Source organism: Peromyscus maniculatus, chromosome 3 (genome assembly GCF_049852395.1).
Source record: "Peromyscus maniculatus bairdii isolate BWxNUB_F1_BW_parent chromosome 3, HU_Pman_BW_mat_3.1, whole genome shotgun sequence".
Classification (NCBI taxonomy): domain Eukaryota; kingdom Metazoa; phylum Chordata; class Mammalia; order Rodentia; family Cricetidae; genus Peromyscus; species Peromyscus maniculatus.
In genome coordinates, this window is record NC_134854.1 from 137,186,228 (window position 1) to 137,202,800 (window position 16,573).

General features: G+C 47.7%; 1 long non-coding RNA gene across 1 annotated transcript; it reads right to left on the bottom strand.

The window, feature by feature from the left end:
- Positions 1–10,307: 10,307 nt before the first annotated feature.
- On the bottom strand, positions 10,308–15,347 carry LOC143272470 (uncharacterized). Its single transcript, XR_013050087.1, has 2 exons — positions 14,608–15,347; positions 10,308–12,600 (listed from the first exon to the last, which is right to left on the bottom strand). It is a non-coding gene; the product is annotated as an uncharacterized LOC143272470 (long non-coding RNA).
- Between the last annotated feature and the right edge of the window lie 1,226 nt (positions 15,348–16,573).

The window sequence follows — 16,573 nt, forward strand, 5'->3', positions numbered from 1 at the left end:
ACCTGAACCTGACCCATTTCTCCAGCCTGACAAACTATTTTTGTTTCCTGTATCTCAGATATGAAGAGCATAAAACCAAGAGAACCCCTAGAGGCTTTCAGCTTTCAAACACCTGTAAAATACAAACCTATTTGCAAGCGAAACACAAGCTACCCATCTTCAGTGCCCATCAGACATGGCAGGTGTCCTTGTTGTAGAGACGTGTGAAGAGAGAGTCACTGAGCTGGGCTCTTGTGGGTTTCGTTTTGGGGGGTGAGGGAAGAGGTGTTTGTTCTTGTTTGAGACAAGGTCTCTCTATGTAACCCCGGCTGTTCTAGAACTCTCTATGTAGACCAGGCTGGCCTCAAACTCACAGAGATCGGCATGCCTCTGCCTTCTGAGTGCTGGGATTGAAGGTGTGCACCAACATGCACTGGATATGTTTATTTTTTTATTACTGCAGGCTCCTCACCGACTTAACTCTTCCATCTCCCGTTCCCATTCAGGCCCCTGTGAACATGTTATGCATCCCTGTGTAAACATGACCTCAGGGCTCCTTCTGTCTTCAGGGTGTCATCAGTACAAAAAGCCAGCTGGAGTCTTTGTCATTTAGCTGGGGCAGTTTCAATTGCTCAGCATGGGTCCTTGGGATGGTCAGTGGGTAAAAGTCCTTGTGAGGACCTGAGTTTGAGTCCCTGGAACCCATGTAAAGGTGGAAAGAGAACTCCATAAGGTTGTCTCTCTGACCTCTACACCACATGCTCTGGAATGAGAAAACCCCTCCCACAGTAACAATAAAACACATTTTAACTGCCCAGCCTGTGCCGGTACAAATGGCAGGCCTGAAATCAGCTAGAAACTGTGTCTACCTCTGGTATTTGCCTATATCAATCTTTAAAGATGAATGTAAAAATTGCTAAATTGAGAGGCTGAGGAGGTTATTCAGTGGTTAAGAACACTGGCTACTTTTCCAGAGGACCTGGGGGTCCCAGCACCCACATGGTGGCTTATAACTGTCTGTGACTCCAGTTCTAGGGGACCCGATGCCTTCTTTTGGGCTCTGGGGGCACTGTATGTATGTGGTGCACAGACAAATACCAATACAAACAAAATAAACATAAATAAATCTTTAAAAATGATAAATTGAGCCGGGCGTTGGTGGCGCACGCCTTTAATCCCAGCACTCGGGAGGCAGAGCCAGGCGGATCTCTGTGAGTTCGAGGCCAGCCTGGGCTACCAAGTGAGCTCCAGGAAAGGCGCAAAGCTACACAGAGAAACCCTGTCTCGAAAAACCAAAAAAAAAAAAAAAAAAAAAAAAAAAAAAAAATGATAAATTGAGCCAGGCAGTGGTGGTGCACGCCTTTAATCCCAGCACTCGGGAGGCAGAGACAGGTGGATCTTTGCAAGTTCGAGGCCAGCCTGGGCTACAGAGTGAGTTCCAGGACAGCCAGAGCTACACAGAGAAACCCTGTCTCAAAAAACCAACCAACCAACAACAACAAAAAAGCTTCCCCAGGAGGCAGCTCATAAATTCTTACAACTGTATCTATCAGCCCCAGTTTCGGAAACCATGACAAAGCAGCCCATCAGTTAAGCTAGCCCCGGTTTTGAACCATAGCCCTACTCTTGTTAGTCTTGGAATCTTAAGCAAGGTACTTAACAAACCCCTGCATCTCCATTACCTCCCCTAGGAAATAGAATTGTAATATCCACTTTTTAAGGAAGTCATATTAAGCAAGATGGAGTTACCAGGCATGGTTGTGCCCACCTTTATTCCCAGCACTAAGGAGGCAGAGGCAGGTGGATCTCTGTGAGTTCAAGGCCAGCCTGGTCTCTGTAGCTAATTCCAGGCTGTTTAGGTCTACACAGTGCGATGCTGTTTTAAAGAAATATCCATCCTCAAGTACTTCATTACAGTAATAGAAAATATATTAATGTACTCATAGTGATGAGCTAAGACGCTCACATGGCAAGCTTAAGGATGGAAACATGCAGCTGGTTATGGTGGCTAACACCTGTAATCACAGCAGCACCAGAGGGCAAAGGCAGGGGGATTACCATGAATTCGAGCCCAGCCGAGACTACATGGGGAGTTCCAGGCTAGCCTGACCTTTAAGGAGAGCCTCTGTCTGAAGACACATATGGGAGATGGAAGACACATTAAAGATGGTGGAAACTGGGACATTGCCGGCCCCGTGAGGCCCCTTTGTCCCCAGACCTGAGACTACACGGGGCTCAAGTGGATCCACTTCTTTCTGGAGCCTGTGTTTTGTTTTTCACCCAGAGCTAACGATGCAGCCTCTGACAGGTGGGAAGGACTGTCTTGTTTCTTCTGCAGTCTCTGGTGTCTGGCACAGAGCCTGGCTTTCCCGCAGATGCTTACGAAATGTCTGTGGAAGGAACGAGGGGAAGAACCCTTCCCGGTTGGTTCTTTCTGCTGCAGAAAGAATCCAAGCTCGTGCATGGAGCCTGAAACTGCTTTCCTAGAAAATCTGGGAAAGTATACAGGGACAAAAAAAAGAAGGGGGCAGGGGAGGGGGGGTAGTATTTTAAATTAAAATGTCACAGTCGTAAGTCAGGCCAGGATAATATTATCCTAGCGTTGGACAGAAAATAGATGCTAAATGAAGACACGTGTCACGCCTGAGAAAAATTCCTCAACAGTTGCCCACAGCCCTTAAAATAAAACCCCAGATTCCTAGTGTTTTTGGCTCCCTACTGCTACCCCCTACACATACACTTTAAAAAATAATGGAGACAGTTTTAGATTCACAGATACTTGAGATAAGCAATATAGCAATGAGATTCCCATATACTCCCACCCCCACTCCCGCCGGCCCTCAGGACACCATTTTCTCACAGCTAGGACACTGACATTAGCACAAAAGCCGGGAAGCCTAAGCCTGGGCATTGGTATTGTGGGGGCTGACCTCTGCTTTCAAGATGGTGCCCGATGCTTTGTCCTCATCTGGTGGCAGGCGGGAGAGCAGGAGAGCTGAACTCATACTCTTAAGCCCTTTTATAAAGGGTCCTATCTTACTCATCCCGTGCTGTGATAAAACACTGACGGAGGAACCCAAGGAAGAAATGGTTTCTTCCGGTCATGATTCCAGGCTGCGGCCCATCGTGGTGGGGAAGTCAAGAGAGCTTGAAGCATCTGGTCGTGTCTCATCCATAATCAGGGAGCAGAGAGGGATGAAGGCCGCTGCTCAGCTCCCTTTCTCTGCTTAGGCAGTCCAAGATCCCAGCCAGAGGGATGGCACCACCCACAGTGGCAGGTCTTCCCAGCTCAATTAATGCAATCAAGGTAATTCCCCACAGGCATGCCCAGAGGTCTATCTCCTGGTCATCCCAGATTATGTCAAGTGGATGATTAATACTCATTTCCAACAGTACCTAATCCCATGGGAGAAGGGTCTGAATTGCCCCAGAAAAGCCCCACCTTTTAATTCCAACACCGTGGTGGTTAAGTTTCAATGGGTGCACACACATGCCAACCACAGTAGTGTGTGTATACGAGTATGTGTTCAGTTCTAAGCATCATAGCTTGTGTGTAGGTTCACATGTGCGGCTCCCCACTTAAGACATAGGATGGTTGTGTCACGCAAAGATTTTCGAAATGGCTTTATGTTGTTTAAGTTTCTCTGTTTTTGTGACAAGGTTTCACTTTAAGTAGCCCTGGCTGGCCTGGAACTCACTATGTAGACCAGGCTGGCCTTGAATTCACAGAGATCCACCTGCCTCTGCCTTCTGAGTGCTGAGATTAAAGTCCTGTGTCACCATGACTGGCCCCCTGATGCGACATTTTTTTGTTACCACATTCTCTTCCCTGACCCTATAGCCTTCCACCACCACTGACCCTTGGAAAAGAGCAATATATTCTCCATTTCTAAAATGTCATCCTCTCAAACTTATGGAAGTTATACAGGATGGGGGCAGTTTGGGGGATCTTCTTCCTTCTCTCTGTGTAATTTGCTGGCAATTCATCCATGCAGTTATATGTATCATTAGCCCGTTCATCTCCTTGCTGAGCAAGACTCTGTAGTGTGGACAGACCACAGTTTGTATAGCCACTCAGCTGTGGACAAACCTCAGGGCTCATCTTGGTTTTAAGCTACACACCAAGGCCAGTGAAGAACATTCATGCATGTAAATGTTCATCTTCATTGCCAAACTGACATTTAGAATCACCATGGAAACACACCTGTGGATGTGTTTATAGGAATGTGTCTAGCAAGGCTTAACTGAGGAGGAAAGCCCCATCCTGAATGCGGGCAACACCATCTCGTAGGCTGGGTACCCAGACTGAATAAAAACAGGGAAGTGAGCTGAGCAGCATCCTCTCTCCGTCCTCTGCTTCCCAACTGGGGACATACTGTGACCGCTGCCTCAGGCTCCTGCTGGAATGCCTTCCCCGCCATGATAAACTGTACCCACAAACCGTGAACCACAAGAACACTCCCTTCCTTAAGTTGCTTTTGTTGGAATAAAATGAGAAAGGGGGGCTGAAGAGATGGCTCAGTGGTTAAGAGCATGTGCTTCCCTTGCATAGGACCCACCCGAGTCCAGCTCTGAGGGATCCAATGCCTTCTTCTGGCTTCTGAGAGCACTCACACTCATGTGTACAAACCCTCAGACAGACAGACAGAGAGACAGGACACACACACACATACACACAGAGATACACACAATTACTTAAAAATAAAAAATAGTTTAAAGAAAAATGGGAGAAGTTACTAATAGCTTGTGCTTGCCATATATACACATGTATGAGACACATGATAACATGTCCTCTACTGCTCTCCTGCTTTTAGAACACTGTTCGCTAGCTTTTTAATATTGTGGTGAATACGTGCAGTAACTTCCCAGGAGGAAATGCTTATTTTGGCTTGCAGACTCAGAGATTTTAGTGCACGGTCACTTGGTCTTGTTTCCTTGAGCTCACAGCAGCATAGTTATCCTGGCGGGAGTACATGGAGGAGGAGGCTGTCACCTCATGGCAGCCAGGAAGCCAAAAAGAGAGAAAGGAAGGGCTGGGGTCCCACCATCCCCTTCAAGGGCGTATCCCATGGGCTGGGAGATGACTCCGTGGGCAAGGGGCATGCTGTGCAGGTCTCAGGACCTGAGTCCAGATCCTCGGAACCAGGCACAGGAGCAGATGTCTGTAAGCCCAGTGCTCCTACAGCAAGACGGGAGGTGGAGATAGGAGAATCCTAGAAGCTTGCAGTCTGGCTAGCCTGATGTTCGCAGGATCAAACAACCAAGTGTGCTGTCTCAAACGAGGTAGGAGGCAAGGACTGACCCCCAAGGTGGAGATCCTTCACTTGTCAGAGGAGATCCTCTGACCTCCACATGTGTGCTGTGATACACACACGCATCATGCATGTATGCATGCGCACACACACACACACACACACACACACACCAGCAGGGGCACACCCCAAATGTCCTAACTTCTGACTAGGCTGTACCTCCTAAAGATTCTTCCATTTCCCAGTAACACCCCAGCAGTAATGAAGCCTTCCGAACATGCTCCACTAGGGAGTATCCGAACTATAACCTGGGCATGGTGGTACAGGCTGATAATCTCAGCCTTCCCGGTAGAGGAGAAATGATAACTGCGTGGCCAGTCTAGGCCACATAGTAAGACTCTGTTCCAACACCCCACAACTTCCCTCCCCCAAAGATCCAAAGTATAGAAAAGCCCTTCTCACCTCTCACTGGCCCCTGGAGCTGAAGCAGCATGCCAGAGAAACTCATCCCCACCTGCACTTGCTGGGAGCTCGGTTCCCACGGACAATGGGCAGGCACAGGGTTTTGTTCAGAAGGGAGCAATGTATGTGGGATATGAGCATTTCCCAGGAGATGGCAGTCCTCCCTCCCTCTTCTCCTTCCCTGCCTCCCTTCCTCTCCCTCTCTCCCAACTATATATTTAATTTTATTTATACTTCTGTTCACTATAAATCAATCCCATAACATAAGAAATGTCTACAAATCCAAACATGACCAAGCCAACACAATGAATCATTAGGAGCAGATGTGGGACATTCGGATTCCAAGCAGCAGGAAGGGCTCTTCCACACCCACAGCAGCTTGAGACCCCTGGCCACTGCTAGCTAGCTGGCATGTTGGTCTCCAAGGACGGCAAGAGTTGGTTTTGCTCGGTGGCAGTTAAGGTACCGGAACATTTGTGCACACAGAGCCAAAGACATCACAGACTTCCATCTCAAGAAAGATTCCTCTGTAGTGAGTTAGCTGTAAAACACTTTCTAGGGTGCAGGCTTAAGTCTGGCCCTCTGAAATAACCCTTAGGTTGTAATGTTCACAAACATTGACCTCGGCCAACAGCTCCATGACACACACATGGTGACTGAAATCTTGGAGCTTAGATTTACATTCTAGCTCAGTAAAGTCACGAGCAATGCCATGATCTCTGTGGGTATGGAGAGGTATGGAGTCATCCGGAGGTATGGAGAGCTCCTGGTGGAGGACACCTGTAATCTCACCACCTAGGAGGTGGGAGCAGGAGAATCAGAAGCTCAAGGCCATCCTCACCAGCATAGAGAGTTCAAGGCCAGCCTGGGCTACAAGAGACCTTGTAAATAATAAAATAAAATAAAATAAATCTGTCTTGGGAACTGGTTACTTTGAGGAGAAAAAGATCAAAACCAAGTATCTTAGTCTGTTTTCTGTTGTTATACCCAAATGTCACAGACATGGTCATTTTATAAATAAATAAATAAATAAATAAATAAATAAATAAATAAATAAATAAATAAAGGTTTGGGCTTGGTGGGTAAAAGTGCTTACCAAGTTTAATGATTGAGCTTGACCCCAGGAATCACATGGTGGAAGAGGAGAACCAGCTGGTACAGCCTGTTCTCTGACCCCCCACACATGTGCTGTGGCGTGTGCACACCACACACATATACACACAAATGAACACATAAGCTAGATTAATTTTATTTTTTAATTTTTAAAATGAATAAAGGCTTATTCGGCTCATAGTTTCCGGGGGTGGGGAGTTCGAGCGCATGGCACCGGCATCTGGTGAGGGCCGGCTTGCTGGCCCAGTCTCAGAAGGTGCAGAAATCAGTGACAGACAGGGAGAGGAGCATGTGAGTCCTGCTTTCTCTTCTTTTAAATTTAACCTTTTTTTTTTTTTTTTTTGGCAGTTCTGGGGATTGAACACGGGATTCGAACCACCCAGCTGTGCCCTAGCCCCTCCCACCGTCTTTACAGAGCGGCTGGAGTCAACCATGAGGCTGCACCCTCGTGACCTCACTAAACCCCGACCACCTCCAGCAGTCCCTCCTCCACGCATCAAGCATCAGGTCACATGTCCTTCTTAAGTGTCTCACAGTGGGGATTAAATTCCACCTTTACAATGAGCGAGAAGACGGGAGTATCACTTGCTACCTTATAGCTGAGCAAATAAAGGCTCCGGAGAGGTTCAGCTTTTTCTCCAAAGCCCCACTGTCAGCCTGACAGAGCCAGGCAGAAGTGCTGAAGACCATCTACACCAGATGCTCACAACCCTTCCCTGAAGGGCCACAGCGCTGAGCACATCTGACCTGAATCCCGCTGCCTTCCACTTGGCTCTTCACATTGTCCACAGAGTTAGCTAGCTAAGAGTACCCACTTAGCCTGAGAAACGCTGGGAAAGCCCACTGTCCTGATGCTGGGTGGTGGCCTCCTCCTTCCTCCCTCCCTAACTCCCTCAGCCCCAGCCTGGCCAGATGTCCACCCTAAGCTGATAAAGGGCACTTACGAATGGGATTCAAGGTTAGAGAGACCAGACGACGTACCACGTAGGGATCGGGCAAAGAATGACATGGCTAGGTATCGTCAGAAGTCTGGGCATTACAGACATCTTCCCCACGTGACCCAAAACACGAGGTCACCAGTGCTAGCCCCTCTCCCAACCACGCAGGAACAGAGAAGGACATGGACAGACTAGAGGGATGGAGACAGGGCTGTCAGGGAAGAGAGGGAGAGGGCAGAGGTTTGACTGTGAGAGGAGGTGGGCAGCGTCCAAGCACCCGTGTCAGAAAATCTGCTTGTCCTCCCTGGCTTTCTACTGCCGTGATAAAGCAGCCTGGGGAGGAGAGGGTTTATTTTACAACTCCCAACTCCCAGGTCACAGCCCATCACTGAGGGAAGTCGGGGCACGAACTCAGGGCAGGAGCCTGCGGGCAGGAACTGAAGCAGAAGCCATGGATGAATGCCGCTTCTCATGGCTTGCTTTAATTGCTTATTTATTTATTTATTTATGTATTTATGTATTTATATTTTTTAAGACAGGGTTTCTCAATGTAACAGCCCTAGCTGTCCTAGAACTTGCTTTGTAGACCAAGCTGGCCTTGAACTCAGAGATCAGCCTGCCTCTGCCTCCCAAGTGCTAGGATTAAAGGCGTGCGCCACCACCGCCTGGCCTCTTTGATTTTTTTTCACATAACCCAGAACCATCTGGTCAGGGGTGGCACTAGCCACACTGGGTTAGATCCTCAATCATTAATCAAGAAAAAAAAAAAAAAAAAAAACCTCGCAGACTTGTCCACAGGCCAGAAAATGGAAGCTCTTTCTCAGTGGAGGCTCCTCCTTCCCAGATGGTCCTACCTTGGATCAAGTTGACAAAATACTAACCAGTACATCATCTTCCCAAGGTGATGGACAGGGGTCAGGCAAATGCAGCAGCCTTCCAGGGATGGGAACACCTGATCCTGTCCGCCCATGATGCTCAGCTTGCCCCCGAAGAGAAGGATCGTGTCACCTTTGCTGAAATGTATCCCACAGTCCCTGCCAAGGCTGCTTGGTAAAGTACCCCCTCCTGTCACAGCCGAGGGGCCCTAGAGCTACAGAGAAGCCTCCAAACAGCTCTGCATGGCTGACCACACCACTTAACAGCCCTGAGCTGACTGACTCATTCACTCCGTGGAGGCTGCTGGTTCTAGGCTCCAGATTTGCTGGACTGCTTACAGGACCCACAATGTTTTCATCCATAAAAGAGCTGTCCTCTGCAAGCTGGAACCTGTCTCTTCATCCTCATGAGTGACATTAGCATGGTCCAGTATTATATAATGGCTGGTCATCAGATAGTCTTGGATTCAAATTCTAACTTTCCTGTTAAAAACAAGTCCTTTCAGGTCTTTTTGAGGCTCAAATGACCTATAAATAGTACCTGTCATATAGTAGATGCTCACTAAACGTTGCTGCTTCTTGAGGTGCTCAGTAAGTGTTGGTTCTCAATGTCATAGTCATTGAAGAGCTAATGCATGTTGGATACTGCCAATGGGATCTGACAGGATGGCTTCTCCTCCCTTTTCTGGCCACTGAGTGCCATTCTCATTTAATGGATATTTGAAGAGGTGTGTGTGTGTGTGTGTGTGTGTGTGTGTGTGTGTGTGTGTGTGCCACATGCATATATAGTGCCTGAAGAAGCCAGTCAAGGACATTGGATCTTCTGGAACTGGAGTTGCAAACAGTTGAGTGGATACTGGCAATCTAACCTGGATCCTCTGCAGGAACAGCCAGTGCTCTTAACCACTGAACCATCTCTCCAGCCCCCTCAATATACATTTGAAGTGGTGTCTTTTCCATGAAGAGCAGTCAGAAGCCATCATTTACGGGGTGTCCACTCTCTGCCTGGCCTTCACCAGGGGTGTTCCAAGTAGATGCTTAGCTGAAATTCACAGTGACTCCTGGGAGTCAGTAGCACTCTGCTCTTTATCTGAGCGGACTATGAACCTAAGATGCTCAGGTACTTTCCTGAAGTCACACAGCCAGAACTCTCTGGACTGTGGAAACAAGCAGACTGAGTACAGAAGGCCATGAGGAGGGCAAAGGGACCGAGAGACTGCAGTTTGTCACCCGTCCCTTGAGAGTGACAGGATTGTGAGCCATAGAGATGACAAGCATCCCAAGAGACCAGCCTCTTCCAACCAGCAAACAGCAGGCCAACTCAAACAGTCCCTTGAGAGTGTGGCACCATGATGTCACCTTGTTTATTCCCTGGGCGGGAATCAGGCCCACACAGAGGCTTGATGAACTGCTGGTCTCAGACAGCAAAATGACAATGCCTTGTGACTTTCTGTGCCACCAGCAGCTCCTCAGCTGCAGGTCACCCAGAAGTAAATCACAGGGTTGCTTAATCCTTGCTCTAATTCCACAGTTTAGAGACAATTCTGTGTCACTTCCATCACTGGCCGTGGCAGTCACCCTACTTAAGGACAGGGTGACAGCAGTGTGCTTAGAGACACCACACACACTCAGGGTCTCTTTCAAGCCTGGTTATGGGCTAGTTGCTTAAGAATAAGATTCAGCCTCACTTGTTTTCTTTATAAGTTAATTTAAAAATTTATAAAATATAATTTAAACATATATACAATTATATACAATATATAATAAGTTATATATAATATATAAACATATACACACAAAAATATAGTCTGTGTGTGTGTGTGTGTGTGTGTGTGTGTGTGTGTGTGTGTATGTGTGTGTGTGTTGAGAAAACTCCCCCTCAGGACTTATTCCTTTTTCTCACCTTTGTTTTTTAGTCCCCTTTGTTTTGGAGCCCGTGAGGTAACACATCTTGGTGACAGAAGGGCTCTGTTTATGGCAGCTGGGAGGGAAAGAGGAAGAGAAAGGAAGGGCAGGGGCCCGGAACCTCCATCTGGACCCCACCTCTGCAGGCCTTCACCAACTCCCAACTTCACAAGCTGTCACGTGTGCCTTCAAGGGACTAAAGTGTCAGGTGCACCTTGAAGTTATTTATTTATTCTGTGTTTATATATTCTATATACTAAGCTACTTCTTCTAAACTCCACAGGAGCACACACAATCACATAGATAAAAATAATAAAAATAAACCTTTACAAATTTTATTTAAGCTGTATATGAGCCTTTTCATGTATAAAGTAACACAAATCTCTCACACACACACACACACACACACACACACACACACATACTTTGAGAAGTCAGTGTTGCTGAGCCAGGTGGCGGTGGCAGCGCACACCTTAATCCCAGCACTCAGGAGGCAGAGGCAGGAGGATCTCTGAATTCAAGGCCATCCTGGTCTACAGAGTGAGTTCCAGGACAGCCAGGGCAACATGGAGAAACCCTGTCTTAAGCCAATCCTCCTCTCTCCCCCAAAAAAGGAACGAAAAACCCAGTGCTGTGCTGGCAAAGAAAACTCAGTCCTGTCAGACCGCGGCCTGCAGGCAGTGCTGTGACTTCGCACCCACTGACGTGCTACCAGCCCCTGCTCTTGCTCTCCTGGAGTTTTGCTGTTCTCATTTCATTTAAATCATATGCGCTGGAACCACCGATGGAACCAGGCTTTGTTTTCTTCCCACCATTTCACCTGCAGAGTTGACAACAGAATATAAGCCTTTTGTGTGGTTCTCTTTAGGGACAATCCCATTATTAAATGGACTCAGGATCTGCTGGGCTCCCAGTTTTTACACCCCTACCACCGCACACAAGCATACGTGGAGGCAGCTGTGCATAAATCATCACGCTTCACCAGTCGCCATGTGTCAACCCCTAACCAAGGGGCGGATCATATCAGGCCTTTTACAAGTGTTAGCTATTCATTAAACTCTAGTCATCAAAAGTCTATGGCGGCCACACCATAATTTCCTTTTCAATACATAGTCAAATTGAGATTCAAAGAAGTTATGAAACTTATGGGAGTTATGGATCTACAAGAGGTAAAGACAGCATTCCAAACCAAGTTACTTCTAGTTTCAAATCCTTAGAATATTTCACATTAAATACATATATGCATGCTACACACACACACACACACACACACACACACACACACACACACACACACACTGAATTTCTGCAGTTATTCTGTAAGTTCATATTTGATACACATTCAACATTGACATTATAGCTCCGTTTCCTTCCTTCCTAACTCTGGGGACTAAAAGATCTCAATGCTAGACACATGCTTAGAATATATGAGCACAGAATAACTAACTAAATAACTTAAGCAGTGCATTAACACTTGGGTCTGCTGTGAAAATTTTTATAGGCTACATGGGCTCAACCTATGGTTCCTAACACGTGTAAAATGCCATCCAACGGGAACACCACTTACTATTCTTGGGCTGTTGGGGCCAGTGAGATGGCTCAGCAAGCAAAGGAGGTTGCGGCTAAGTCTGACAACCTGAGTTTGAGTCCCAGACTCACATGATGGAAGAATCCACTTCTGCAAGCTGTCCTCTGACCTCCACATGTAGTGCCATGTCATGTGTGTACACATGCATGCACACAAACACGCATGTATGTACGTATATACATATGTATGTATGTATGTATGTATACTAGAAAGATGCAGCGGTGCCTGCCTCTAGCCACAGCTTCTCAAATGCTGAGGCAGCAGGATTAGTGGAGTCTTGATAGCCATGTAGAGCCACCAGACTACATCTACAGCAGCTTTACTGTGTTACAGCTCCACTGGCAATGTGCCAGGGTTATGCCTTTTACCACGAGTGCCGTCCTCGTGCGTGTGAAGCACTTATGGCCCTGGGCCTTTGATTTGCACTGTCCTGATGAGCATTTTCGTGGGCTCGCCGGCATGCCTCCTGTGGTGGGTCCTGAATGTACCTGAGGATGAAATGAGCAGGACAGTTAGTTTCTTGCATCTTGTTAGAAGAAAAACAGCATGGATTTCTGGAGGTACACACCCATCCAGTTATCTTCTGAGCACCTTCCCTGTTCCAGCTACCAGAAGACACAGAGATGAAGTAGGCCAAGGCAGGAAGTCAAACCATAGACACAGTGCTCTGCTCAGCTTCCTGGCACTCTAATGAAAGTGAACCTAACTTGGCTTTCGTCCAGACAGTTTATCTGTTCCTGGCAGGGATAGAATGAAACAAGATCCATGGTTTCTCATGGCTCAGTGTCTCACACACCAGGCTCCAGGAGCACAGAGGCGGGAGCCATAGAAATGGCGGTGATGACAGTCTGACATGTCCCAGGCTGGCCTCAAACTCACTATGTAGCTGAGGATGGCCCTGAACTCTTTTGTTTTGTTTTTGGAGACAGAGTCTCTATAGCGCTGGCTGTCCTGGGTCTTGCTATATAGACCAGGCTGGCCTCAAACTCCCAAAGATCTACTTGTCTCTGCCTCCCGAGGGCAGGGCTCAAAGGTGGGTCGCACCACACCCAGCTTGAGTCTGGCTTTCTTCCCTTAAGGATTTGTTTTATTTTCATGTATGTATGTTTTTGTGTTCAGGTGTCCAGGGAGGTCAGAGTGGGGTGTCCGATGCCTGGGAGCTGTAGTTACAGGCATTTGTGAGCTGCCCTGTATGGGTGCTGGGATCTAAACTCGGGTCCTCTGATAGAGCACTGGGTGCCCCTGAGCCTTCTCTCTAGCTGTTTGGATTTGGTCTTAAAGGTTATTTATAAGTTTGACAGGACAAGACAGAGCATGGCCTTGAACTTCTGATTTTCCGGCCTCCCATTTCCTAGGTGCTAAAGTTGTATATACCATGGTGCTTGCTGGTAGAGCGCTGAGGATTGAACCCAATGCCCTCTACGTGATAGGCAAACACTCTGTCAGTTGAGCCACATGGACAGCCCTGGACTGGGAGATTTATGTTTGTTTTGCTTTTTTTTTTTTTTTTTTTTTTTTTTAGGCAGGGTCTCATTCCATAGCCTAAGTTGGCCAGGATCTCATATTTAGCCTAGTGTACTTATCAGTTAGCTTAGGATGAAGACCCTGAGAAACATATGAGTGTATGCAACGCTTCTGTGAAAACATGGCTCTGCGGAGGAGACTAGAAGGCAGCTAAATCTGCTCAGAACGCCTGTGTAGCCCCATCCAGTAGCTGAGCCTGAGATTGAGTCTGGGCTACACATTGTCTCTTGACTGGGATTTCCCCAAGGGAATAACAGGGTCCCCCTGCAAGCACTTGTAGGCTTTCAAAAAGACATTTTAAAGGCTCTGCTGCCTGAAGAAGGCTGTCAAGTTTCTTTGCTTTTAGGATTAAGTCAACCCAGGTAGAAACACTGGTTAGGCCAAGTTGATCAGCAGCTCTGATTGGCTGCTGATGACCTAATGGGGATTTCAGGAGCCCCACTGGGCTGGCAGTCACTCATAACCGGCAGAGCCACAAAGCAGGAAGGCGGAGCGTGCAAACTGATAGCGTTGCTTAAGGGCGGCCAGTGTATTTGAGGAGCTTATGGGGGCCACCAATGAGGAACTTTTAAAGCACATGGTGTGTTGTAAGCAATAAAAGAGAGTCTCACATACAAGAAACAACGCTACTTCTAAGGGCCTCCTGGGTTCCTCTGTGTTGCCTCTGTCTTCTGAATATGCCAGGTGTCTCTTTCTCCCCAGAGAGCAGGCTGGGTATGCGGACAAGCGCCGACAAGTTCCTCCTTCACTCCGTCCCCTCCTACTGCCCAAACCTGCTCCCTGCAGCCCTGAGGCTGCATCAGCACCTCCTTGAACTCATGCCAAACTACCTCCCCAGACTTTTTTCTGCTCCGGGTGGCCACACGGTCAGCATGCCAGGCTTTGGCCATGTGCTGGGGTAACCTTAAAACACACGTTATGAATTCTCCAAACGGTAGGGAGGAAAAAAAAAAATCACAGGGAATACAAACCTGTGGGCACCGTCAGGGAGGAGTGTTTTCTGTCACAGGAAGAGTCGCTGGGGACTGGCTCACCTGGTGAGTCACGGCGGCAAGCTTGTTCCTCTTGGCTGGCTACCAAAGAGAAGGGAACACAGGCACTAGCCTGTGGCCTCCAGGGAGGCATGTGGGGCATCTTAGAGAGGCTGCCGTTTGCAGAAGAGGACAGCAGAGCCAGTGGAGAGCCACCAGGACTGGGATTCCATGGGACCTTGCTGTCTCTGGATGACCCAGGTCCCCCTCTGCATGACCTCAGCTGCCTCCTTTGCTAATGAGGGAACTGGAGTCAGGAGCCCCCCACCTTTCCCAGCCCAGCTTGGCCCTCTTGGTGCTTCATGAGCTGGACTAAGTGTTCTGATAGTTCCTCAGATTAAGGGCAGGAACCTAAGGCTTTTGATTCAAACCTCTGGTCTTGTGACTCTGAAGTTTCCCAAATGTGATTTGCTTAAAAAAACAAAAACAAAACAACAGAACAAAACAAAAACCCCAACAAATAATAGCAAAAACCCAAGGCTGGGGAGATGGCTCCGCAGGTCTGAGTGTCTGCTCTGCAGGTCTGAGGACTTGGGTGAGTCTCCAGCACCCAGGTAAAAAGGCTGACATGTCTTTGCAGGGGTCTGGAACCTCAGTACTGCAGGGGTCGAGGACAGGAGAATCACTGCGGCTTGCTGGCTGCCAGCCCAGCTCTAGTTTCACTGGGAGACCCTGGTTCGAGAGAATAGAGCAGAGAGCAACAGAGAAGAACCCCTTTGTCCTCCACACACATGGCCTCACACATATGTGCATACACCACATACATACTCTTACAAAAATAAATAAAACAGTTAAACAACAACAAAACACACAAACAAAAGACTAGTGGCAATTTTAAGTTTTCTTTGATGACCAAAACTATTGGCTGGGAGAGACACTTGCAAACATGGTCCTGGCCAGCTCACTAGCTTGTTTTCTTGAGAGCCACTGTGCTTATGGCTGTGATTTTTCTCAATTTACAACAGCATACATATTTAATTAAGCAGAATGCTCCTAGCTGGAGCCCAACACTAAACCCACTGATGTGTCCTGAGCTAAGTAGACACTTAAAACAGGTTTGGGCACCTTACGCTTTGATTAGATGGGTGCTCCGTGCACACACAGGGAACTTCCTGGAGAAAGCAGGGCCAAGGAGAGTTCTCTTAGCAGCTTGGAAGGCACAGAGAATCAGTAGGTACAACAGCCTTTTGTCTGAGGAGAATGCTCTTCTCAGAAGCGGAGTGGCAGACCAGGTCCACCACTGCCCTTCTTCCAACAGCAACATTGCAGGATGAGCAGGTGTCAACTGGAAGGCTGCCCCAGGACCTGCCAGCTGTACCAAGGGCAGAAAAGGGAGTGTTTTCCATAGAACAGCCACATGCCACTGTCCTATGGCCAGAACCTGTAGTCCCCAGACGTAAGACATGCTCTGGGCCTGACCCTACCCTCTCTCCCTTTGAGATTTTGTCTTCACCAATTTGACTCCTTTAAGAAACTGCTGTAACTGAATGGCTTATAAACAATAAAAAAGCATTTTTCACAGTTCTGGAAGCCTTGGTAGAGTCCATATCTGGTAAGGTTCACCTCTCAGTGGCAGAAGGAGATCATGTCCCTTGGGGTCTCCTATAAAGGACTAATTGCCTCCAAGGCTCCACACCTTTTTGTAAAGATTTATTTAATTTTTTAAATTTGTGTGTGTGCATGTGTGTGTAGGGGTTTTGTGCAAGTGTGAGTGCATCACCCACAGAGGTCAGAAGAGGACATCAGAGCCCCTGCGGCTAGAGTTACAAGCAGTTGTGAGTTGATGGATGTGGACGCAGGGACAGAACTCAGGTCCTCTGGAAGAGCAGCACATGCTCTTAACAGCTGAGCCATCTTGCAGTCCACAGCCCATCTCTCAATGCAGTCATCTCAAGGGCAAGAGTTT